The sequence below is a fragment of the Salmo salar genome, chromosome ssa11, assembly GCF_905237065.1.
Source record: "Salmo salar chromosome ssa11, Ssal_v3.1, whole genome shotgun sequence".
Lineage (NCBI taxonomy): Eukaryota > Metazoa > Chordata > Actinopteri > Salmoniformes > Salmonidae > Salmo > Salmo salar.
The window spans coordinates 56,520,741-56,547,437 of record NC_059452.1 but is presented as its reverse complement, the minus strand read 5'-3'; positions in this window follow the sequence as shown (position 1 = coordinate 56,547,437).

Below are 26,697 nucleotides of genomic sequence, written 5' to 3'. Positions count from 1 at the left end.
TTCAGGCTATGGTCACATCCCAACCCGAGCACTCTGTTCTAAACCCCTACCGTCAGGCTATGGTCACACCCCAACCCGAGCACTCTGTTCTAAACCCCTACCTTCAGGCTATGGTCACATCCCAACCCGAGCACTCTGTTCTAAACCCCTACCTTCGGGCTATGGTCACACCCCAACCCGAGCACTCTGTTCTAAACCCCTACCTTCAGGCTATGGTCACATCCCAACCCGAGCACTCTGTTCTAAACCCCTACCTTCAGGCTATGGTCACACCCCAACCCGAGCACTCTGTTCTAAACCCCTACCTTCAGGCTATGGTCACATCCCAACCCGAGCACTCTGTTCTAAACCCCTACCTTCAGGCTATGGTCACATCCCAACCCGAGCACTCTGTTCTAAACCCCTACCTTCAGGCTATGGTCACATCCCAACCCGAGCACTCTGTTCTAATCCCTTACCTTCAGGCTATGGACACATCCCAACCCGAGCAATCATTTCTAAACCCTTACCTTCAGGCCATGGTCACATCCCAACCCGAGCACTCTGTTCTAAACCCCTGCCTTCAGGCTATGGTCACACCCCAACCCGAGCACTCTGTTCTAAACCCCTACCTTCAGGCTATGGTCACACCCCAACCCGAGCACTCTGTTCTAAACCCCTACCTTCAGGCTATGGTCACATCCCAACCCGAGCACTCTGTTCTAAACCCCTAACTTCAGGCTATGGTCACACCCCAACCCGAGCACTCTGTTCTAAACCCCTACCTTCAGGCTATGGTCACATCCCAACCCGAGCACTCTGTTCTAAACCCCTACCTTCAGGCTATGGTCACACCCCAACCCGAGCACTCTGTTCTAAACCCCTACCTTCAGGCTATGGTCACACCCCAACCCGAGCACTCTGTTCTAAACCCCTACCTTCAGGCTATGGACACATCCCAATCAGAGCACTCTGTTCTAAACCCCTACCTTCAGGCTATGGACACATCCAAACCCGAGCACTCTGTTCTAAACCCCTACCGTCGGGCTATGGTCACATCCCAACCCGAGCACTCTGTTCTAAACCCCTACCTTCGGGCTATGGTCACATCCCAACCCGAGCACTCTGTTCTAAACCCCTACCTTCAGGCTATGGTCACATCCCAACCCGAGCACTCTGTTCTAAACACCTACCTTCAGGCTATGGTCACATCCCAATCCGAGCACTCTGTTCTAAACCCCTAACTTCAGGCTATGGTCACATCCCAACCCGAGCACTCTGTTCTAAACCCCTACCTTCAGGCTATGGTCACATCCCAATCCGAGCAATCTGTTCTAAACCCCTAACTTCAGGCTATGGTCACATCCCAATCCGAGCACTCTGTTCTAAACACCTAACTTCAGGCTATGGTCACATCCCAACCCGAGCACTCTGTTCTAAACCCCTACCTTCAGGCTATGGTCACATCCCAATCCGAGCACTCTGTTCTAAACCCCTAACTTCAGGCTATGGTCACATCCCAACCCGAGCACTCTGTTCTAAACCCCTACCTTCAGGCTATGGTCACATCCCAACCCGAGCACTCTGTTCTAAACCCCTACCTTCAGGCTATGGTCACACCCCAACCCGAGCACTCTGTTCTAAACCCCTACCTTCAGGCTATGGTCACATCCCAACCCGAGCACTCTGTTCTAAACCCCTACCTTCAGGCTATGGTCACACCCCAACCCGAGCACTCTGTTCTAAAACCCTACCTTCAGGCTATGGACACATCCCAATCAGAGCACTCTGTTCTAAACCCATACCTTCAGGCTATGGACACATCCAAACCCGAGCACTCTGTTCTAAACCCCTACCGTCGGGCTATGGTCACATCCCAACCCGAGCACTCTGTTCTAAACCCCTACCTTCGGGCTATGGTCACATCCCAACCCGAGCACTCTGTTCTAAACCCCTACCTTCAGGCTATGGTCACATCCCAACCCGAGCACTCTGTTCTAAACACCTACATTCAGGCTATGGTCACATCCCAATCCGAGCACTCTGTTCTAAACCCCTAACTTCAGGCTATGGTCACATCCCAACCCGAGCACTCTGTTCTAAACCCCTACCTTCAGGCTATGGTCACATCCCAACCCGAGCACTCTGTTCTAAACCCATACCTTCAGGCTATGGTCACATCCCAAACCAAGCACTCTGTTCTAAACCCTTACCTTCAGGCTATGGTCACATCCAAACCCGAGCACTCTGTTCTAAACCCCTGCCTTCAGGCTATGGTCACACCCCAACCCGAGCACTCTGTTCTAAACCCCTACCTTCAGGCTATGGTCACACCCCAACCCGAGCACTCTGTTCTAAACCCCTACCTTCAGGCTATGGTCACATCCCAACCCGAGCACTCTGTTCTAAACCCCTACCTTCAGGCTATGGTCACACCCCAACCCGAGCACTCTGTTCTAAACCCCTACCTTCAGGCTATGGTCACACCCCAACCCGAGCACTCTGTTCTAAACCCCTACCTTCAGGCTATGGACACATCCCAATCAGAGCACTCTGTTCTAAACCCATACCTTCAGGCTATGGACACATCCAAACCCGAGCACTCTGTTCTAAACCCCTACCGTCGGGCTATGGTCACATCCCAACCCGAGCACTCTGTTCTAAACCCCTACCTTCGGGCTATGGTCACATCCCAACCCGAGCACTCTGTTCTAAACCCCTACCTTCAGGTTATGGTCACATCCCAACCCGAGCACTCTGTTCTAATCCCTTACCTTCAGGCTATGGTCACACCCCAACTCGAGCACTCTGTTCTAAACTCCTACCTTCAGGCTATGGTCACACCCCAACCCGAGCACTCTGTTCTAAACCCCTACCTTCAGGCTATGGTCACACCCCAACCCGAGCACTCTGTTCTAAACCCTTACCTTCAGGCAATGGTCACATACCAACCCGAGCACTCTGTTCTAAACACCTACCTTCAGGCTATGGTCACATCCCAACCGGAGCAATCATTTCTAAACCCTTACCTTCAGGCCATGGTCAAATCCCAACCCGAGCACTCTGTTCTAAACCCCTGCCTTCAGGCTATGGTCACACCCCAACCCGAGCACTCTGTTCTAAACCCCTACCTTCAGGCTATGGTCACATCCCAACCCGAGCACTCTGTTCTAAACACCTACCTTCAGGCTATGGTCACATCCCAATCCGAGCACTCTGTTCTAAACCCCTAACTTCAGGCTATGGTCACACCCCAACTCGAGCACCCTGTTCTAAACTACTGCCTTCAGGCTATGGTCACACCCCAACCCGAGCACTCTGTTCTAAACCCCTACCTTCAGGCTATGGTCACACCCCAACCCGAGCACTCTGTTCTAAACCCCTACCTTCAGGCAATGGTCACATACCAACCCGAGCACTCTGTTCTAAACACCTACCTTCATGCTATGGTCACATCCCAACCGGAGCAATCATTTCTAAACCCTTACCTTCAGGCCATTGTCAAATCCCAACCCGAGCACTCTGTTCTAAACCCCTGCCTTCAGGCTATGGTCACATCCCAACCCGAGCACTCTGTTCTAAACCCCTACCTTCAGGCTATGGTCACATCCCAACCCGAGCACTCTGTTCTAAACACCTACCTTCAGGCTATGGTCACATCCCAACCCGAGCACTCTGTTCTAAACCCCTACCTTCAGGCTATGGTCACACCCCAACCCGAGCACTCTGTTCTAAACCCCTACCTTCAGGCTATGGTCACATCCCAACCCGAGCACTCTGTTCTAAACCCCTACCTTCAGGCTATGGTCACACCCCAACCCGAGCACTCTGTTCTAAACCCCTACCTTCAGGCTATGGACACATCCCAATCAGAGCACTCTGTTCTAAACCCCTACCTTCAGGCTATGGTCACATCCCAACCCGAGCACTCTGTTCTAAACCCCTACCTTCAGGCTATGGTCACATCCCAACCCGAGCACTCTGTTCTAAACCCCTACCTTCGGGCTATGGTCACATCCCAACCCGAGCACTCTGTTCTAAACCCCTACCTTCGGGCTATGGTCACATCCCAACCCGAGCACTCTGTTCTAAACCCCTACCTTCAGGCTATGGTCACATCCCAACCCGAGCACTCTGTTCTAAACCCCTACCTTCAGGCTATGGTCACATCCCAACCCGAGCACTCTGTTCTAAACCCCTACCTTCAGGCTATGGTCACATCCCAACCCGAGCACTCTGTTCTAAACCCCTACCTTCAGGCTATGGTCACATCCCAATCCGAGCAATCTGTTCTAAACCCCTAACTTCAGGCTATGGTCACATCCCAATCCGAGCACTCTGTTCTAATCCCTTACCTTCAGGCTATGGACACACCCCAACCCGAGCACTCTTTTCTAAACCCTTACCTTCAGGCCATGGTCACATCCCAACCCGAGCACTCTGTTCTAAACCCCTGCCTTCAGGCTATGGTCACACCCCAACCCGAGCACTCTGTTCTAAACCCCTACCTTCAGGCTATGGTCACACCCCAACCCGAGCACTCTGTTCTAAACCCCTACCTTCAGGCTATGGTCACATCCCAATCCGAGCACTCTGTTCTAAACCCCTAACTTCAGGCTATGGTCACACCCCAACCCGAGCACTCTGTTCTAAACCCCTACCTTCAGGCTATGGTCACATCCCAACCCGAGCACTCTGTTCTAAACCCCTACCTTCAGGCTATGGTCACACCCCAACCCGAGCACTCTGTTCTAAACCCCTACCTTCAGGCTATGGTCACACCCCAACCCGAGCACTCTGTTCTAAACCCCTACCTTCAGGCTATGGTCACATCCCAATCAGAGCACTCTGTTCTAAACCCATACCTTCAGGCTATGGACACATCCAAACCCGAGCACTCTGTTCTAAACCCCTACCTTCGGGCTATGGTCACATCCCAACCCGAGCACTCTGTTCTAAACCCCTACCTTCAGGCTATGGTCACATCCCAACCCGAGCACTCTGTTCTAAACCCCTACCTTCAGGCTATGGTCACATCCCAACCCGAGCACTCTGTTCTAAACACCTACCTTCAGGCTATGGTCACATCCCAATCCGAGCACTCTGTTCTAAACCCCTAACTTCAGGCTATGGTCACATCCCAACCCGAGCACTCTGTTCTAAACCCCTACCTTCAGGCTATGGTCACATCCCAACCCGAGCACTCTGTTCTAAACCCCTACCTTCAGGCTATGGTCACATCCCAACCCGAGCACTCTGTTCTAAACACCTAACTTCAGGCTATGGTCACATCCCAACCCGAGCACTCTGTTCTAAACCCCTACCTTCAGGCTATGGTCACATCCCAACCCGAGCACTCTGTTCTAAACCCCTAACTTCAGGCTATGGTCACATCCCAACCCGAGCACTCTGTTCTAAACCCCTACCTTCAGGCTATGGTCACATCCCAACCCGAGCACTCTGTTCTAAACCCCTACCTTCAGGCTATGGTCACACCCCAACCCGAGCACTCTGTTCTAAACCCCTACCTTCAGGCTATGGTCACATCCCAACCCGAGCACTCTGTTCTAAACCCCTACCTTCAGGCTATGGTCACACCCCAACCCGAGCACTCTGTTCTAAACCCCTACCTTCAGGCTATGGACACATCCCAACCAGAGCACTCTGTTCTAAACCCATACCTTCAGGCTATGGACACATCCCAACCCGAGCACTCTGTTCTAAACCCCTACCTTCGGGCTATGGTCACATCCCAACCCGAGCACTCTGTTCTAAACCCCTACCTTCGGGCTATGGTCACATCCCAACCCGAGCACTCTGTTCTAAACCCCTACCTTCAGGCTATGGTCACATCCCAACCCGAGCACTCTGTTCTAAACACCTACATTCAGGCTATGGTCACATCCCAACCCGAGCACTCTGTTCTAAACCCCTACCTTCAGGCTATGGTCACATCCCAACCCGAGCACTCTGTTCTAAACCCCTACCTTCAGGCTATGGTCACATCCCAACCCGAGCACTCTGTTCTAAACCCCTACCTTCAGGCTATGGTCACATCCCAAACCAAGCACTCTGTTCTAAACCCCTACCTTCAGGCTATGGTCACATCCAAACCCGAGCACTCTGTTCTAAACCCCTGCCTTCAGGCTATGGTCACACCCCAACCCGAGCACTCTGTTCTAAACCCCTACCTTCAGGCTATGGTCACACCCCAACCCGAGCACTCTGTTCTAAACCCCTACCTTCAGGCTATGGTCACATCCCAACCCGAGCACTCTGTTCTAAACCCCTACCTTCAGGCTATGGTCACACCCCAACCCGAGCACTCTGTTCTAAACCCCTACCTTCAGGCTATGGTCACACCCCAACCCGAGCACTCTGTTCTAAACCCCTACCTTCAGGCTATGGTCACATCCAAACCCGAGCACTCTGTTCTAAACCCCTACCTTCGGGCTATGGTCACACCCCAACCCGAGCACTCTGTTCTAAACCCCTACCTTCGGGCTATGGTCACACCCCAACCCGAGCACTCTGTTCTAAACCCCTACCTTCAGGCTATGGTCACATCCCAACCCGAGCACTCTGTTCTAAACCCCTACCTTCAGGCTATGGTCACATCCCAACCCGAGCACTCTGTTCTAAACCCCTAACTTCAGGCTATGGTCACATCCCAACCCGAGCACTCTGTTCTAAACCCCTACCTTCAGGCTATGGTCACATCCCAACCCGAGCAATCTGTTCTAAACCCCTAACTTCAGGCTATGGTCACATCCCAATCCGAGCACTCTGTTCTAAACACCTAACTTCAGGCTATGGTCACATCCCAACCCGAGCACTCTGTTCTAAACCCCTACCTTCAGGCTATGGTCACATCCCAATCCGAGCACTCTGTTCTAAACCCCTAACTTCAGGCTATGGTCACATCCCAACCCGAGCACTCTGTTCTAAACCCCTACCTTCAGGCTATGGTCACATCCCAACCCGAGCACTCTGTTCTAAACCCCTACCTTCAGGCTATGGTCACACCCCAACCCGAGCACTCTGTTCTAAACCCCTACCTTCAGGCTATGGTCACATCCCAACCCGAGCACTCTGTTCTAAACCCCTACCTTCAGGCTATGGTCACACCCCAACCCGAGCACTCTGTTCTAAAACCCTACCTTCAGGCTATGGACACATCCCAATCAGAGCACTCTGTTCTAAACCCATACCTTCAGGCTATGGACACATCCAAACCCGAGCACTCTGTTCTAAACCCCTACCGTCGGGCTATGGTCACATCCCAACCCGAGCACTCTGTTCTAAACCCCTACCTTCGGGCTATGGTCACATCCCAACCCGAGCACTCTGTTCTAAACCCCTACCTTCAGGCTATGGTCACATCCCAACCCGAGCACTCTGTTCTAAACACCTACATTCAGGCTATGGTCACATCCCAATCCGAGCACTCTGTTCTAAACCCCTACCTTCAGGCTATGGTCACATCCCAACCCGAGCACTCTGTTCTAAACCCCTACCTTCAGGCTATGGTCACATCCCAACCCGAGCACTCTGTTCTAAACCCATACCTTCAGGCTATGGTCACATCCCAAACCAAGCACTCTGTTCTAAACCCTTACCTTCAGGCTATGGTCACATCCAAACCCGAGCACTCTGTTCTAAACCCCTGCCTTCAGGCTATGGTCACACCCCAACCCGAGCACTCTGTTCTAAACCCCTACCTTCAGGCTATGGTCACACCCCAACCCGAGCACTCTGTTCTAAACCCCTACCTTCAGGCTATGGTCACATCCCAACCCGAGCACTCTGTTCTAAACCCCTACCTTCAGGCTATGGTCACACCCCAACCCGAGCACTCTGTTCTAAACCCCTACCTTCAGGCTATGGTCACACCCCAACCCGAGCACTCTGTTCTAAACCCCTACCTTCAGGCTATGGACACATCCCAATCAGAGCACTCTGTTCTAAACCCATACCTTCAGGCTATGGACACATCCAAACCCGAGCACTCTGTTCTAAACCCCTACCGTCGGGCTATGGTCACATCCCAACCCGAGCACTCTGTTCTAAACCCCTACCTTCGGGCTATGGTCACATCCCAACCCGAGCACTCTGTTCTAAACCCCTACCTTCAGGTTATGGTCACATCCCAACCCGAGCACTCTGTTCTAATCCCTTACCTTCAGGCTATGGTCACACCCCAACTCGAGCACTCTGTTCTAAACTCCTACCTTCAGGCTATGGTCACACCCCAACCCGAGCACTCTGTTCTAAACCCCTACCTTCAGGCTATGGTCACACCCCAACCCGAGCACTCTGTTCTAAACCCTTACCTTCAGGCAATGGTCACATACCAACCCGAGCACTCTGTTCTAAACACCTACCTTCAGGCTATGGTCACATCCCAACCCGAGCACTCTGTTCTAAACCCCTACATTCAGGCTATGGTCACATCCCAACCCGAGCACTCTGTTCTAAACCCCTAACTTCAGGCTATGGTCACATCCCAACCCGAGCACTCTGTTCTAAACCCCTACCTTCAGGCTATGGTCACATCCCAACCCGAGCACTCTGTTCTAAACCCATACCTTCAGGCTATGGTCACATCCCAAACCAAGCACTCTGTTCTAAACCCTTACCTTCAGGCTATGGTCACATCCAAACCCGAGCACTCTGTTCTAAACCCCTGCCTTCAGGCTATGGTCACACCCCAACCCGAGCACTCTGTTCTAAACCCCTACCTTCAGGCTATGGTCACACCCCAACCCGAGCACTCTGTTCTAAACCCCTACCTTCAGGCTATGGTCACATCCCAACCCGAGCACTCTGTTCTAAACCCCTACCTTCAGGCTATGGTCACACCCCAACCCGAGCACTCTGTTCTAAACCCCTACCTTCAGGCTATGGTCACACCCCAACCCGAGCACTCTGTTCTAAACCCCTACCTTCAGGCTATGGACACATCCAAACCCGAGCACTCTGTTCTAAACCCCTACCGTCGGGCTATGGTCACATCCCAACCCGAGCACTCTGTTCTAAACCCCTACCTTCGGGCTATGGTCACATCCCAACCCGAGCACTCTGTTCTAAACCCCTACCTTCAGGCTATGGTCACATCCCAACCCGAGCACTCTGTTCTAAACACCTACCTTCAGGCTATGGTCACATCCCAATCCGAGCACTCTGTTCTAAACCCCTACCTTCAGGCTATGGTCACATCCCAACCCGAGCACTCTGTTCTAAACCCCTACCTTCAGGCTATGGTCACATCCCAACCCGAGCAATCTGTTCTAAACCCCTAACTTCAGGCTATGGTCACATCCCAACCCGAGCACTCTGTTCTAAACACCTAACTTCAGGCTATGGTCACATCCCAACCCGAGCACTCTGTTCTAAACCCCTAACTTCAGGCTATGGTCACATCCCAACCCGAGCACTCTGTTCTAAACCCCTACCTTCAGGCTATGGTCACATCCCAACCCGAGCACTCTGTTCTAAACCCCTACCTTCAGGCTATGGTCACATCCCAACCCGAGCACTCTGTTCTAAACCCCTAACTTCAGGCTATGGTCACATCCCAACCCGAGCACTCTGTTCTAAACCCCTACCTTCAGGCTATGGTCACATCCCAACCCGAGCAATCTGTTCTAAACCCCTACCTTCAGGCTATGGTCACATCCCAACCCGAGCACTCTGTTCTAAACACCTAACTTCAGGCTATGGTCACATCCCAACCCGAGCACTCTGTTCTAAACCCCTAACTTCAGGCTATGGTCACATCCCAACCCGAGCACTCTGTTCTAAACCCCTACCTTCAGGCTATGGTCACATCCCAACCCGAGCACTCTGTTCTAAACCCCTACCTTCAGGCTATGGTCACATCCCAACCCGAGCACTCTGTTCTAAACACCTAACTTCAGGCTATGGTCACATCCCAACCCGAGCACTCTGTTCTAAACCCCTACCTTCAGGCTATGGTCACATCCCAATCCGAGCACTCTGTTCTAAACCCCTAACTTCAGGCTATGGTCACACCCCAACCCGAGCACTCTGTTCTAAACCCCTACCTTCAGGCTATGGTCACATCCCAACCCGAGCACTCTGTTCTAAACCCCTACATTCAGGCTATGGTCACATCCCAACCCGAGCACTCTGTTCTAAACCCCTACCTTCAGGCTATGGTCACATCCCAACCCGAGCACTCTGTTCTAAACCCCTACCTTCAGGCTATGGTCACATCCCAACCCGAGCACTCTGTTCTAAACCCATACCTTCAGGCTATGGTCACATCCCAAACCAAGCACTCTGTTCTAAACCCTTACCTTCAGGCTATGGTCACATCCAAACCCGAGCACTCTGTTCTAAACCCCTGCCTTCAGGCTATGGTCACACCCCAACCCGAGCACTCTGTTCTAAACCCCTACCTTCAGGCTATGGTCACACCCCAACCCGAGCACTCTGTTCTAAACCCCTACCTTCAGGCTATGGTCACATCCCAACCCGAGCACTCTGTTCTAAACCCCTACCTTCAGGCTATGGTCACACCCCAACCCGAGCACTCTGTTCTAAACCCCTACCTTCAGGCTATGGTCACACCCCAACCCGAGCACTCTGTTCTAAACCCCTACCTTCAGGCTATGGACACATCCCAACCAGAGCACTCTGTTCTAAACCCATACCTTCAGGCTATGGACACATCCAAACCCGAGCACTCTGTTCTAAACCCCTACCGTCGGGCTATGGTCACATCCCAACCCGAGCACTCTGTTCTAAACCCCTACCTTCGGGCTATGGTCACATCCCAACCCGAGCACTCTGTTCTAAACCCCTACCTTCAGGTTATGGTCACATCCCAACCCGAGCACTCTGTTCTAATCCCTTACCTTCAGGCTATGGTCACACCCCAACTCGAGCACTCTGTTCTAAACTCCTACCTTCAGGCTATGGTCACACCCCAACCCGAGCACTCTGTTCTAAACCCCTACCTTCAGGCTATGGTCACACCCCAACCCGAGCACTCTGTTCTAAACCCTTACCTTCAGGCTATGGTCACATACCAACCCGAGCACTCTGTTCTAAACACCTACCTTCAGGCTATGGTCACATCCCAACCCGAGCACTCTGTTCTAAACACCTACATTCAGGCTATGGTCACATCCCAATCCGAGCACTCTGTTCTAAACCCCTAACTTCAGGCTATGGTCACATCCCAACCCGAGCACTCTGTTCTAAACCCCTACCTTCAGGCTATGGTCACATCCCAACCCGAGCACTCTGTTCTAAACCCATACCTTCAGGCTATGGTCACATCCCAAACCAAGCACTCTGTTCTAAACCCTTACCTTCAGGCTATGGTCACATCCAAACCCGAGCACTCTGTTCTAAACCCCTGCCTTCAGGCTATGGTCACACCCCAACCCGAGCACTCTGTTCTAAACCCCTACCTTCAGGCTATGGTCACACCCCAACCCGAGCACTCTGTTCTAAACCCCTACCTTCAGGCTATGGTCACATCCCAACCCGAGCACTCTGTTCTAAACCCCTACCTTCAGGCTATGGTCACACCCCAACCCGAGCACTCTGTTCTAAACCCCTACCTTCAGGCTATGGTCACACCCCAACCCGAGCACTCTGTTCTAAACCCCTACCTTCAGGCTATGGACACATCCAAACCCGAGCACTCTGTTCTAAACCCCTACCGTCGGGCTATGGTCACATCCCAACCCGAGCACTCTGTTCTAAACCCCTACCTTCGGGCTATGGTCACATCCCAACCCGAGCACTCTGTTCTAAACCCCTACCTTCAGGCTATGGTCACATCCCAACCCGAGCACTCTGTTCTAAACACCTACCTTCAGGCTATGGTCACATCCCAATCCGAGCACTCTGTTCTAAACCCCTAACTTCAGGCTATGGTCACATCCCAACCCGAGCACTCTGTTCTAAACCCCTACCTTCAGGCTATGGTCACATCCCAATCCGAGCAATCTGTTCTAAACCCCTAACTTCAGGCTATGGTCACATCCCAACCCGAGCACTCTGTTCTAAACACCTAACTTCAGGCTATGGTCACATCCCAACCCGAGCACTCTGTTCTAAACCCCTACCTTCAGGCTATGGTCACATCCCAATCCGAGCACTCTGTTCTAAACCCCTAACTTCAGGCTATGGTCACATCCCAACCCGAGCACTCTGTTCTAAACCCCTACCTTCAGGCTATGGTCACATCCCAACCCGAGCACTCTGTTCTAAACCCCTACCTTCAGGCTATGGTCACACCCCAACCCGAGCACTCTGTTCTAAACCCCTACCTTCAGGCTATGGTCACATCCCAACCCGAGCACTCTGTTCTAAACCCCTACCTTCAGGCTATGGTCACACCCCAACCCGAGCACTCTGTTCTAAAACCCTACCTTCAGGCTATGGACACATCCCAATCAGAGCACTCTGTTCTAAACCCATACCTTCAGGCTATGGACACATCCAAACCCGAGCACTCTGTTCTAAACCCCTACCGTCGGGCTATGGTCACATCCCAACCTGAGCACTCTGTTCTAAACCCCTACCTTCGGGCTATGGTCACATCCCAACCCGAGCACTCTGTTCTAAACCCCTACCTTCAGGCTATGGTCACATCCCAACCCGAGCACTCTGTTCTAAACACCTACATTCAGGCTATGGTCACATCCCAATCCGAGCACTCTGTTCTAAACCCCTAACTTCAGGCTATGGTCACATCCCAACCCGAGCACTCTGTTCTAAACCCCTACCTTCAGGCTATGGTCACATCCCAACCCGAGCACTCTGTTCTAAACCCATACCTTCAGGCTATGGTCACATCCCAAACCAAGCACTCTGTTCTAAACCCTTACCTTCAGGCTATGGTCACATCCAAACCCGAGCACTCTGTTCTAAACCCCTGCCTTCAGGCTATGGTCACACCCCAACCCGAGCACTCTGTTCTAAACCCCTACCTTCAGGCTATGGTCACACCCCAACCCGAGCACTCTGTTCTAAACCCCTACCTTCAGGCTATGGTCACATCCCAACCCGAGCACTCTGTTCTAAACCCCTACCTTCAGGCTATGGTCACACCCCAACCCGAGCACTCTGTTCTAAACCCCTACCTTCAGGCTATGGTCACACCCCAACCCGAGCACTCTGTTCTAAACCCCTACCTTCAGGCTATGGACACATCCCAATCAGAGCACTCTGTTCTAAACCCATACCTTCAGGCTATGGACACATCCAAACCCGAGCACTCTGTTCTAAACCCCTACCGTCGGGCTATGGTCACATCCCAACCCGAGCACTCTGTTCTAAACCCCTACCTTCGGGCTATGGTCACATCCCAACCCGAGCACTCTGTTCTAAACCCCTACCTTCAGGTTATGGTCACATCCCAACCCGAGCACTCTGTTCTAATCCCTTACCTTCAGGCTATGGTCACACCCCAACTCGAGCACTCTGTTCTAAACTCCTACCTTCAGGCTATGGTCACACCCCAACCCGAGCACTCTGTTCTAAACCCCTACCTTCAGGCTATGGTCACACCCCAACCCGAGCACTCTGTTCTAAACCCTTACCTTCAGGCAATGGTCACATACCAACCCGAGCACTCTGTTCTAAACACCTACCTTCAGGCTATGGTCACATCCCAACCGGAGCAATCTTTTCTAAACCCTTACCTTCAGGCCATGGTCACATCCCAACCCGAGCACTCTGTTCTAAACCCCTGCCTTCAGGCTATGGTCACACCCCAACCCGAGCACTCTGTTCTAAACCCCTACCTTCAGGCTATGGTCACATCCCAACCCGAGCACTCTGTTCTAAACCCCTACCTTCAGGCTATGGTCACATCCCAACCCGAGCACTCTGTTCTAAACCCCTAACTTCAGGCTATGGTCACACCCCAACTCGAGCACTCTGTTCTAAACTACTGCCTTCAGGCTATGGTCACACCCCAACCCGAGCACTCTGTTCTAAACCCCTACCTTCAGGCTATGGTCACACCCCAACCCGAGCACTCTGTTCTAAACCCCTACCTTCAGGCTATGGTCACATCCCAACCCGAGCACTCTGTTCTAAACACCTACCTTCATGCTATGGTCACATCCCAACCGGAGCAATCATTTCTAAACCCTTACCTTCAGGCCATTGTCAAATCCCAACCCGAGCACTCTGTTCTAAACCCCTGCCTTCAGGCTATGGTCACACCCCAACCCGAGCACTCTGTTCTAAACCCCTACCTTCAGGCTATGGTCACATCCCAACCCGAGCACTCTGTTCTAAACACCTACCTTCAGGCTATGGTCACATCCCAATCCGAGCACTCTGTTCTAAACCCCTAACTTCAGGCTATGGTCACATCCCAACCCGAGCACTCTGTTCTAAACCCCTACCTTCAGGCTATGGTCTCATCCCAACCCGAGCACTCTGTTCTAAACCCCTACCTTCAGGCTATGGTCACATCCCAACCCGAGCACTCTGTTCTAAACCCCTACCTTCAGGCTATGGTCACACCCCAACCCGAGCACTCTGTTCTAAACCCCTACCTTCAGGCTATGGTCACATCCCAACCCGAGCACTCTGTTCTAAACCCCTACCTTCAGGCTATGGTCACACCCCAACCCGAGCACTCTGTTCTAAACCCCTACCTTCAGGCTATGGACACATCCCAATCAGAGCACTCTGTTCTAAACCCATACCTTCAGGCTATGGACACATCCAAACCCGAGCACTCTGTTCTAAACCCCTACCGTCGGGCTATGGTCACATCCCAACCCGAGCACTCTGTTCTAAACCCCTACCTTCGGGCTATGGTCACATCCCAACCCGAGCACTCTGTTCTAAACCCCTACCTTCAGGTTATGGTCACATCCCAACCCGAGCACTCTGTTCTAAACCCTTACCTTCAGGCTATGGTCACACCCCAACTCGAGCACTCTGTTCTAAACTCCTACCTTCAGGCTATGGTCACACCCCAACCCGAGCACTCTGTTCTAAACCCCTACCTTCAGGCTATGGTCACACCCCAACCCGAGCACTCTGTTCTAAACCCCTACCTTCAGGCTATGGTCACATACCAACCCGAGCACTCTGTTCTAAACACCTACCTTCAGGCTATGGTCACATCCCAACCGGAGCACTCATTTCTAAACCCTTACCTTCAGGCCATGGTCAAATCCCAACCCGAGCACTCTGTTCTAAACCCCTGCCTTCAGGCTATGGTCACACCCCAACCCGATCACTCTGTTCTAAACCCCTACCTTCAGGCTTTGGTCACATCCCAACCCGAGCACTCTGTTCTAAACACCTACTTTCAGGCTATGGTCACATCCCAATCCGAGCACTCTGTTCTAAACCCCTAACTTCAGGCTATGGTCACACCCCAACTCGAGCACTCTGTTCTAAACTCCTGCCTTCAGGCTATGGTCACACCCCAACCCGAGCACTCTGTTCTAAACCCCTACCTTCAGGCTATGGTCACACCCCAACCCGAGCACTCTGTTCTAAACCCCTACCTTCAGGCAATGGTCACATACCAACCCGAGCACTCTGTTCTAAACACCTACCTTCAGGCTATGGTCACATCCCAACCGGAGCAATCATTTCTAAACCCTTACCTTCAGGCCATGGTCACATCCCAACTCGAGCACTCTGTTCTAAACTACTGCCTTCAGGCTATGGTCACACCCCAACCCGAGCACTCTGTTCTAAACCCCTACCTTCAGGCTATGGTCACACCCCAACCCGAGCACTCTGTTCTAAACCCCTACCTTCAGGCTATGGTCACATACCAACCCGAGCACTCTGTTCTAAACACCTACCTTCATGCTATGGTCACATCCCAACCGGAGCAATCATTTCTAAACCCTTACCTTCAGGCCATTGTCAAATCCCAACCCGAGCACTCTGTTCTAAACCCCTGCCTTCAGGCTATGGTCACACCCCAACCCGAGCACTCTGTTCTAAACCCCTACCTTCAGGCTATGGTCACATCCCAACCCGAGCACTCTGTTCTAAACACCTACCTTCAGGCTATGGTCACATCCCAATCCGAGCACTCTGTTCTAAACCCCTAACTTCAGGCTATGGTCACATCCCAACCCGAGCACTCTGTTCTAAACCCCTACCTTCAGGCTATGGTCTCATCCCAACCCGAGCACTCTGTTCTAAACCCCTACCTTCAGGCTATGGTCACATCCCAACCCGAGCACTCTGTTCTAAACCCCTACCTTCAGGCTATGGTCACACCCCAACCCGAGCACTCTGTTCTAAACCCCTACCTTCAGGCTATGGTCACATCCCAACCCGAGCACTCTGTTCTAAACCCCTACCTTCAGGCTATGGTCACACCCCAACCCGAGCACTCTGTTCTAAACCCCTACCTTCAGGCTATGGACACATCCCAATCAGAGCACTCTGTTCTAAACCCATACCTTCAGGCTATGGACACATCCAAACCCGAGCACTCTGTTCTAAACCCCTACCGTCGGGCTATGGTCACATCCCAACCCGAGCACTCTGTTCTAAACCCCTACCTTCGGGCTATGGTCACATCCCAACCCGAGCACTCTGTTCTAAACCCCTACCTTCAGGTTATGGTCACATCCCAACCCGAGCACTCTGTTCTAATCCCTTACCTTCAGGCTATGGTCACACCCCAACTCGAGCACTCTGTTCTAAACTCCTACCTTCAGGCTATGGTCACACCCCAACCCGAGCACTCTGTTCTAAACCCCTACCTTCAGGCTATGGTCACACCCCAACCCGAGCACTCTGTTCTAAACCCCTACCTTCAGGCAATGGTCACATACCAACCCGAGCACTCTGTTCTAAACACCTACCTTCAGGCTATGGTCACATCCCAACCGGAGCAATCATTTCTAAACCCTTACCTTCAGGCCATGGTCAAATCCCAACCCGAGCACTCTGTTCTAAACCCCTGCCTTCAGGCTATGGTCACACCCCAACCCGAGCACTCTGTTCTAAACCCCTACCTTCAGGCTTTGGTCACATCCCAACCCGAGCACTCTGTTCTAAACACCTACTTTCAGGCTATGGTCACATCCCAATCCGAGCACTCTGTTCTAAACCCCTAACTTCAGGCTATGGTCACACCCCAACTCGAGCACTCTGTTCTAAACTACTGCCTTCAGGCTATGGTCACACCCCAACCCGAGCACTCTGTTCTAAACCCCTACCTTCAGGCTATGGTCACACCCCAACCCGAGCACTCTGTTCTAAACCCCTACCTTCAGGCAATGGTCACATACCAACCCGAGCACTCTGTTCTAAACACCTACCTTCAGGCTATGGTCACATCCCAACCGGAGCAATCATTTCTAAACCCTTACCTTCAGGCCATGGTCAAATCCCAACCCGAGCACTCTGTTCTAAACCCCTACCTTCAGGCTATGGTCACACCCCAACCCGAGCACTCTGTTCTAAACCCCTACCTTCAGGCTATGGTCACATCCCAACCCGAGCACTCTGTTCTAAACACCTACCTTCAGGCTATGGTCACATCCCAATCCGAGCACTCTGTTCTAAACCCCTAACTTCAGGCTATGGTCACATCCCAACTCGAGCACTCTGTTCTAAACCCCTACCTTCAGGCTATGGTCACATCCCAACCCGAGCACTCTGTTCTAAACCCCTACCTTCAGGCTATGCTCACACCCCAACCCGAGCACTCTGTTCTAAACCCCTACCTTCAGGCTATGGACACATCCCAATCCGAGCACTCTGTTCTAAACCCATACCTTCAGGCTATGGACACATCCAAACCCGAGCACTCTGTTCTAAACCCCTACCTTCGGGCTATTGTCACATCCCAACCTGAGCACTCTGTTCTAAACCCCTACCTTCGGGCTATGGTCACATCCCAACCCGAGCACTCTGTTCTAAACCCTTACCTTCAGCCTATGGTCACATCCCGACCCGAGCACTCTGTTCTAAACCCCTACCTTCAGGCTATGGTCACATCCCAACCCGAGCACTCTGTTCTAAACCCCTACATTCAGGCTATGGTCACATCCAAACCCGAGCACTCTGTTCTAAACCCCAACCTTCAGCCTATGGTCACACCCGAACCCGAGCACTCTGTTCTAAACCCCTACCTTCAGGTTATGGTCACATCCCAACCCGAGCACTCTGTTCTAAACCCTTACCTTCAGGCTATGGTCACACCCCAACTCGAGCACTCTGTTCTAAACCCCTACCTTCAGGCTATGGTCACACCCCAACCCGAGCACTCTGTTCTAAACCCCTACCTTCAGGCTATGGTCACACCCCAACCCGAGCACTCTGTTCTAAACCCCTACCTTCAGGCTATGGTCACACCCCAACCCGAGCACTCTGTTCTAAACCCCTACCTTCAGGCTATGGTCACATCCCAACCCGAGCACTCTGTTCTAAACCCCTAACTTCAGGCTATGGTCACATCCCAACCCGAGCACTCTGTTCTAAACCCCTACCTTCAGGCTATGGTCACATCCCAACCCGAGCACTCTGTTCTAAACCCCTACCTTCAGGCTATGGTCACACCCCAACCCGAGCACTCTGTTCTAAACCCCTACCTTCAGGCTATGGTCACATCCCAACCCGAGCACTCTGTTCTAAACCCCTACCTTCGGGCTATGGTCACATCCCAACCCGAGCACTCTGTTCTAAACCCCTACCTTCAGGTTATGGTCACATCCCAACCCGAGCACTCTGTTCTAATCCCTTACCTTCAGGCTATGGACACACCCCAACCGGAGCAATCATTTCTAAACCCTTACCTTCAGGCCATGCTCAAATCCCAACCCGAGCACTCTGTTCTAAACCCCTGCCTTCAGGCTATGGTCACACCCCAACCCGAGCACTCTGTTCTAAACCCCTACCTTCAGGCTATGGTCACACCCCAACCCGAGCACTCTGTTCTAAACCCCTACCTTCAGGCTATGGTCACATCCCAACCCGAGCACTCTGTTCTAAACCCCTAACTTCAGGCTATGGTCACATCCCAACCCGAGCACTCTGTTCTAAACCCCTACCTTCAGGCTATGGTCACATCCCAACCCGAGCACTCTGTTCTAAACCCCTACCTTCAGGCTATGGTCACACCCCAACCCGAGCACTCTGTTCTAAACCCCTACCTTCAGGCTATGGACACATCCCAATCAGAGCACTCTGTTCTAAACCCATACCTTCAGGCTATGGACACATCCAAACCCGAGCACTCTGTTCTAAACCCCTACCGTCGGGCTATGGTCACATCCCAACCCGAGCACTCTGTTCTAAACCCCTACCTTCGGGCTATGGTCACATCCCAACCCGAGCACTCTGTTCTAAACACCTACCTTCAGGCTTTGGTCACATCCCAACCCGAGCACTCTGTTCTAAACACCTACCTTCAGGCTATGGTCACATCCCAACCCGAGCACTCTGTTCTAAACCCCTACCTTCAGGCTATGGTCACATCCCAACCCGAGCACTCTGTTCTAAACACCGACCTTCAGGCTATGGTCACATCCCAATCCGAGCACTCTGTTCTAAACCCCTAACTTCAGGCTATGGTCACATCCCAACCCGAGCACTCTGTTCTAAACCCCTACCTTCAGGCTATGGTCACATCCCAACCCGAGCACTCTGTTCTAAACCCATACCTTCAGGCTATGGTCACATCCGAAAACCAAGCACTCTGTTCTAAACCCTTACCTTCAGGCTATGGTCACATCCAAACCCGAGCACTCTGTTCTAAACCCCTACCTTCAGGCTATGGTCACATCCCAACCCGAGTACTCTGTTCTAAACCCTTACCTTCAGGCTATGGTCACATCCCAACCCGAGCACTCTGTTCTAAACCCCTACCTTCAGGCTATGGTCACATCCCAACCCGAGCACTCTGTTCTAAACCCCTACCTTCAGGCTATGGTCACATCCCAACCCGAGCAGTCTGTTCTAAACCCCTACCTTGAGGCTATGGTCACATCCCAACCCGAGCACTCTGTTCTCAACCCCTACCTTCAGGCTATGGTCACATCCCAACCCGAGCACTCTGTTCTAAACCCCTACCTTCAGGCTATGGTCACATCCCGACCCGAGCACTCTGTTCTAAACCCTTACCTTCAGCCTATGGTCACATCCCGACCCGAGCACTCTGTTCTAAACCCCTACCTTCAGGCTATGGTCATATCCCAACCCGAGCACTCTGTTCTAAACCCCTGCCTTCAGGCTATGGTCACACCCCAACCCGAGCACTCTGTTCTAAACCCTTACCTTCAGGCTATGGTCACAACCCAACCCGAGCACTCTGTTCTAAACCCTTACCTTCAGGCTATGGTCACATCCCAACCCGAGCACTCTGTTCTAAACCCCTACCTTCATGCTATGGTCATATCCCAACCCGAGCACTCTGTTCTAAACCCCTACCTTCAGGCTATGGTCACATCCCAACCCGAGCACTCTGTTCTAAACCCATACCTTCAGGCTATGGTCACATCCCAAACCAAGCACTCTGTTCTAAACCCTTACCTTCAGGCTATGGTCACATCCAAACCCGAGCACTCTGTTCTAAACCCCTACCTTGAGGCTATGGTCACATCCCAACCCGAGCACTCTGTTCTCAACCCCTACCTTCAGGCTATGGTCACATCCCAACCCGAGCACTCTGTTCTAAACCCTTACCTTCAGCCTATGGTCACATCCCGACCCGAGCACTCTGTTCTAAACCCCTACCTTCAGGCTATGGTCATATCCCAACCCGAGCACTCTGTTCTAAACCCCTACCTTCAGGCTATGGTCACATCCAAACCCGAGCACTCTGTTCTAAACCCCTACCTTCAGGTTATGGTCACTTCCCAACCCGAGCACTCTGTTCTAATCCCTTACCTTCAGGCTATGGACACACCCCAACCTGAGCAATCATTTCTAAACCCTTACCTTCAGGCCATGGTCAAATCCCAACCCGAGCACTCTGTTCTAAACCCCTGCCTTCAGGCTATGGTCACACCCCAACCCGAGCACTCTGTTCTAAACCCCTACCTTCAGGTTATGGTCACATCCCAACCCGAGCACTCTGTTCTAAACCCCTACCTTCAGGCTATGGTCACACCCCAACCCGAGCACTCTGTTCTAAACCCCTACCTTCAGGCTATGGTCACACCCCAACCCGAGCACTCTGTTCTAAACCCCTACCTTCAGGCGATGGTCACATCCCAACCCGAGCACTCTGTTCTAAACCCCTAACTTCAGGCTATGGTCACATCCCAACCCGAGCACTCTGTTCTAAACCCCTACCTTCAGGCTATGGTCACATCCCAACCCGAGCACTCTGTTCTAAACCCCTACCTTCAGGCTATGGTCACACCCCAACCCGAGCACTCTGTTCTAAACCCCTACCTTCAGGCTATGGTCACATCCCAACCCGAGCACTCTGTTCTAAACCCCTACCTTCGGGCTATGGTCACATCCCAACCCGAGCACTCTGTTCTAAACCCCTACCTTCAGGCTATGGTCACATCCCAACCCGAGCACTCTGTTCTAATCCCTTACCTTCAGGCTATGGACACACCCCAACCCGAGCAATCATTTCTAAACCCTTACCTTCAGGCCATGGTCACATCCCAACCCGAGCACTCTGTTCTAAACCCCTGCCTTCAGGCTATGGTCACACCCCAACCCGAGCACTCTGTTCTAAACCCCTACCTTCAGGCTATGGTCACACCCCAACCCGAGCACTCTGTTCTAAACCCCTACCTTCAGGCTATGGTCACATCCCAACCCGAGCACTCTGTTCTAAACCCTTACCTTCAGGCTATGGTCACATCCCAACCCGAGCACTCTGTTCTAAACCCCTACCTTCAGGCTATGGTCACATCCCAACCCGAGCACTCTGTTCTAAACCCCTACCTTCAGGCTATGGTCACATCCCAACCCGAGCAGTCTGTTCTAAACCCCTACCTTGAGGCTATGGTCACATCCCAACCCGAGCACTCTGTTCTCAACCCCTACCTTCAGGCTATGGTCACATCCCAACCCGAGCACTCTGTTCTAAACCCTTACCTTCAGCCTATGGTCACATCCCGACCCGAGCACTCTGTTCTAAACCCCTACCTTCAGGCTATGGTCACATCCCAACCCGAGCACTCTGTTCTAAACCCCTGCCTTCAGGCTATGGTCACACCCCAACCCGAGCACTCTGTTCTAAACCCTTACCTTCAGGCTATGGTCACAACCCAACCCGAGCACTCTGTTCTAAACCCTTACCTTCAGGCTATGGTCACATCCCAACCCGAGCACTCTGTTCTAAACCCCTACCTTCATGCTATGGTCACATCCCAACCCGAGCACTCTGTTCTAAACCCCTACCTTCAGGCTATGGTCACATCCCAACCCGAGCACTCTGTTCTAAACCCATACCTTCAGGCTATGGTCACATCCCAAACCAAGCACTCTGTTCTAAACCCTTACCTTCAGGCTATGGTCACATCCAAACCCGAGCACTCTGTTCTAAACCCCTACCTTGAGGCTATGGTCACATCCCAACCCGAGCACTCTGTTCTAAACCCCTACCTTCAGGCTATGGTCACATCCCAACCCGAGCACTCTGTTCTAAACCCTTACCTTCAGCCTATGGTCACATCCCAACCCGAGCACTCTGTTCTAAACCCCTACCTTCAGGCTATGGTCACATCCCAACCCGAGCACTCTGTTCTAAACCCCTACCTTCAGGCTATGGTCACATCCAAACCCGAGCACTCTGTTCTAAACCCCTACCTTCAGGTTATGGTCACTTCCCAACCCGAGCACTCTGTTCTAATCCCTTACCTTCAGGCTATGGACACACCCCAACCGGAGCAATCATTTCTAAACCCTTACCTTCAGGCCATGGTCACATCCCAACCCGAGCACTCTGTTCTAAACCCCTGCCTTCAGGCTATGGTCACACCCCAACCCGAGCACTCTGTTCTAAACCCCTACCTTCAGGCTATGGTCACATCCCAACCCGAGCACTCTGTTCTAAACCCCTACCTTCAGGCTATGGTCACACCCCAACCCGAGCACTCTGTTCTAAACCCCTACCTTCAGGCTATGGTCACACCCCAACCCGAGCACTCTGTTCTAAACCCCTACCTTCAGGCGATGGTCACATCCCAATCCGAGCACTCTGTTCTAAACCCCTACCTTCAGGCTATGGTCACATCCCAACCCGAGCACTCTGTTCTAAACCCCTACCTTCAGGCTATGGTCACATCCCAACCCGAGCACTCTGTTCTAAACCCCTACCTTCAGGCTATGGTCACACCCTAACCCGAGCACTCTGTTCTAAACCCCTACCTTCAGGCTATGGTCACATCCCAACCCGAGCACTCTGTTCTAAACCCCTACCTTCGGGCTATGGTCACATCCCAACCCGAGCACTCTGTTCTAAACCCCTACCTTCAGGCTATGGTCACATCCCAACCCGAGCACTCTGTTCTAATCCCTTACCTTCAGGCTATGGACACACCCCAACCGGAGCAATCATTTCTAAACCCTTACCTTCAGGCCATGGTCAAATCCCAACCCGAGCACTCTGTTCTAAACCCCTGCCTTCAGGCTATGGTCACACCCCAACCCGAGCACTCTGTTCTAAACCCCTACCTTCAGGCTATGGTCACACCCCAACCCGAGCACTCTGTTCTAAACCCCTACCTTCAGGCTATGGTCACATCCCAATCCGAGCACTCTGTTCTAAACCCCTACCTTCAGGCTATGGTCACATCCCAACCCGAGCACTCTGTTCTAAACCCCTACCTTCAGGCTATGGTCACATCCCAACCCGAGCACTCTGTTCTAAACCCCTACCTTCAGGCTATGGTCACACCCCAACCCGAGCACTCTGTTCTAAACCCCTACCTTCAGGCTATGGTCACATCCCAACCCGAGCACTCTGTTCTAAACCCCTACCTTCAGGCTATGGTCACACCACAACCCGAGCACTCTGTTCTAAACCCCTACCTTCAGGCTATGGACACATCCCAATCAGAGCACTCTGTTCTAAACCCATACCTTCAGGCTATGGACACATCCCAACCCGAGCACTCTGTTCTAAACCCCTACCTTCAGGCTATGGTCACATCCCAACCCGAGCACTCTGTTCTAAACACCGACCTTCAGGCTATGGTCACATCCCAATCCGAGCACTCTGTTCTAAACCCCTACCTTCAGGCTATGGTCACATCCCAACCCGAGCACTCTGTTCTAAACCCCTACCTTCAGGCTATGGTCACATCCCAACCCGAGCACTCTGTTCTAAACCCATACCTTCAGGCTATGGTCACATCCCAAACCAAGCACTCTGTTCTAAACCCTTACCTTCAGGCTATGGTCACATCCCAACCCGAGCACTCTGTTCTAAACCCCTACCTTCAGGCTATGGTCACATCCCAACCCGAGCACTCTGTTCTAAACCCTTACCTTCAGGCTATGGTCACATCCCAACCCGAGCACTCTGTTCTAAACCCCTACCTTCAGGCTATGGTCACATCCCAACCCGAGCACTCTGTTCTAAACCCCTACCTTCAGGCTATGGTCACATCCCAACCCGAGCAGTCTGTTCTAAACCCCTACCTTGAGGCTATGGTCACATCCCAACCCGAGCACTCTGTTCGCAACCCCTACCTTCAGGCTATGGTCACATCCCAACCCGAGCACTCTGTTCTAAACCCCTACCTTCAGGCTATGGTCACATCCCAACCCGAGCACTCTGTTCTAATCCCTTACCTTCAGGCTATGGTCACACCCCAACTCGAGCACTCTGTTCTAAACCCCTACCTTCAGGCTATGGTCACACCCCAACCCGAGCACTCTGTTCTAAACCCCTACCTTCAGGCTATGGTCACACCCCAACCCGAGCACTCTGTTCTAAACCCCTACCTTCAGGCTATGGTCACATACCAACCCGAGCACTCTGTTCTAAACACCTACCTTCAGGCTATGGTCACATCCCAACCCGAGCAATCATTTCTAAACCCTTACCTTCAGGCCATGGTCAAATCCCAACCCGAGCACTCTGTTCTAAACCCCTGCCTTCAGGCTATGGTCACACCCCAACCCGAGCACTCTGTTCTAAACCCCTACCTTCAGGCTTTGGTCACATCCCAACCCGAGCACTCTGTTCTAAACACCTACCTTCAGGCTATGGTCACATCCCAATCCGAGCACTCTGTTCTAAACCCCTAACTTCAGGCTATGGTCACACCCCAACTCGAGCACTCTGTTCTAAACTACTGCCTTCAGGCTATGGTCACACCCCAACCCGAGCACTCTGTTCTAAACCCCTACCTTCAGGCTATGGTCACACCCCAACCCGAGCACTCTGTTCTAAACCCCTACCTTCAGGCTATGGTCACATACCAACCCGAGCACTCTGTTCTAAACACCTACCTTCAGGCTATGGTCACATCCCAACCGGAGCAATCATTTCTAAACCCTTACCTTCAGGCCATGGTCAAATCCCAACCCGAGCACTCTGTTCTAAACCCCTGCCTTCAGGCTATGGTCACACCCCAACCCGAGCACTCTGTTCTAAACCCCTACCTTCAGGCTATGGTCACATCCCAACCCGAGCACTCTGTTCTAAACCCCTACCTTCAGGCTATGGTCACATCCCAACCCGAGCACTCTGTTCTAAACCCCTACCTTCAGGCTATGGTCACATCCCAACTCGAGCACTCTGTTCTAAACCCCTACCTTCAGGCTATGGTCTCATCCCAACCCGAGCACTCTGTTCTAAACCCCTACCGTCAGGCTATGCTCACACCCCAACCCGAGCACTCTGTTCTAAACCCCTACCTTCAGGCTATGGACACATCCCAATCCGAGCACTCTGTTCTAAACCCATACCTTCAGGCTATGGACACATCCAAACCCGAGCACTCTGTTCTAAACCCCTACCTTCGGGCTGTTGTCACATCCCAACCTGAGCACTCTGTTCTAAACCCCTACCTTCGGGCTATGGTCACATCCCAACCCGAGCACTCTGTTCTAAACCCTTACCTTCAGCCTATGGTCACATCCCGACCCGAGCACTCTGTTCTAAACCCCTACCTTCAGGCTATGGTCATATCCCAACCCGAGCACTCTGTTCTAAACCCCTACATTCAGGCTATGGTCACATCCAAACCCGAGCACTCTGTTCTAAACCCCAACCTTCAGCCTATGGTCACACCCGAACCCGAGCACTCTGTTCTAAACCCCTACCTTCAGGCTATGGTCACATCCCAACCCGAGCACTCTGTTCTAAACCCTTACCTTCAGGCTATGGTCACACCCCAACTCGAGCACTCTGTTCTAAACTCCTACCTTCAGGCTATGGTCACACCCCAACCCGAGCACTCTGTTCTAAACCCCTACCTTCAGGCTATGGTCACACCCCAACCCGAGCACTCTGTTCTAAACCCCTACCTTCAGGCTATGGTCACACCCCAACCCGAGCACTCTGTTCTAAACCCCTACCTTCAGGCTATGGTCACATCCCAATCCGAGCACTCTGTTCTAAACCCCTAACTTCAGGCTATGGTCACATCCCAACCCGAGCACTCTGTTCTAAACCCCTACCTTCAGGCTATGGTCACATCCCAACCCGAGCACTCTGTTCTAAACCCCTACCTTCAGGCTATGGTCACACCCCAACCCGAGCACTCTGTTCTAAACCCCTACCTTCAGGCAATGGTCACATCCCAA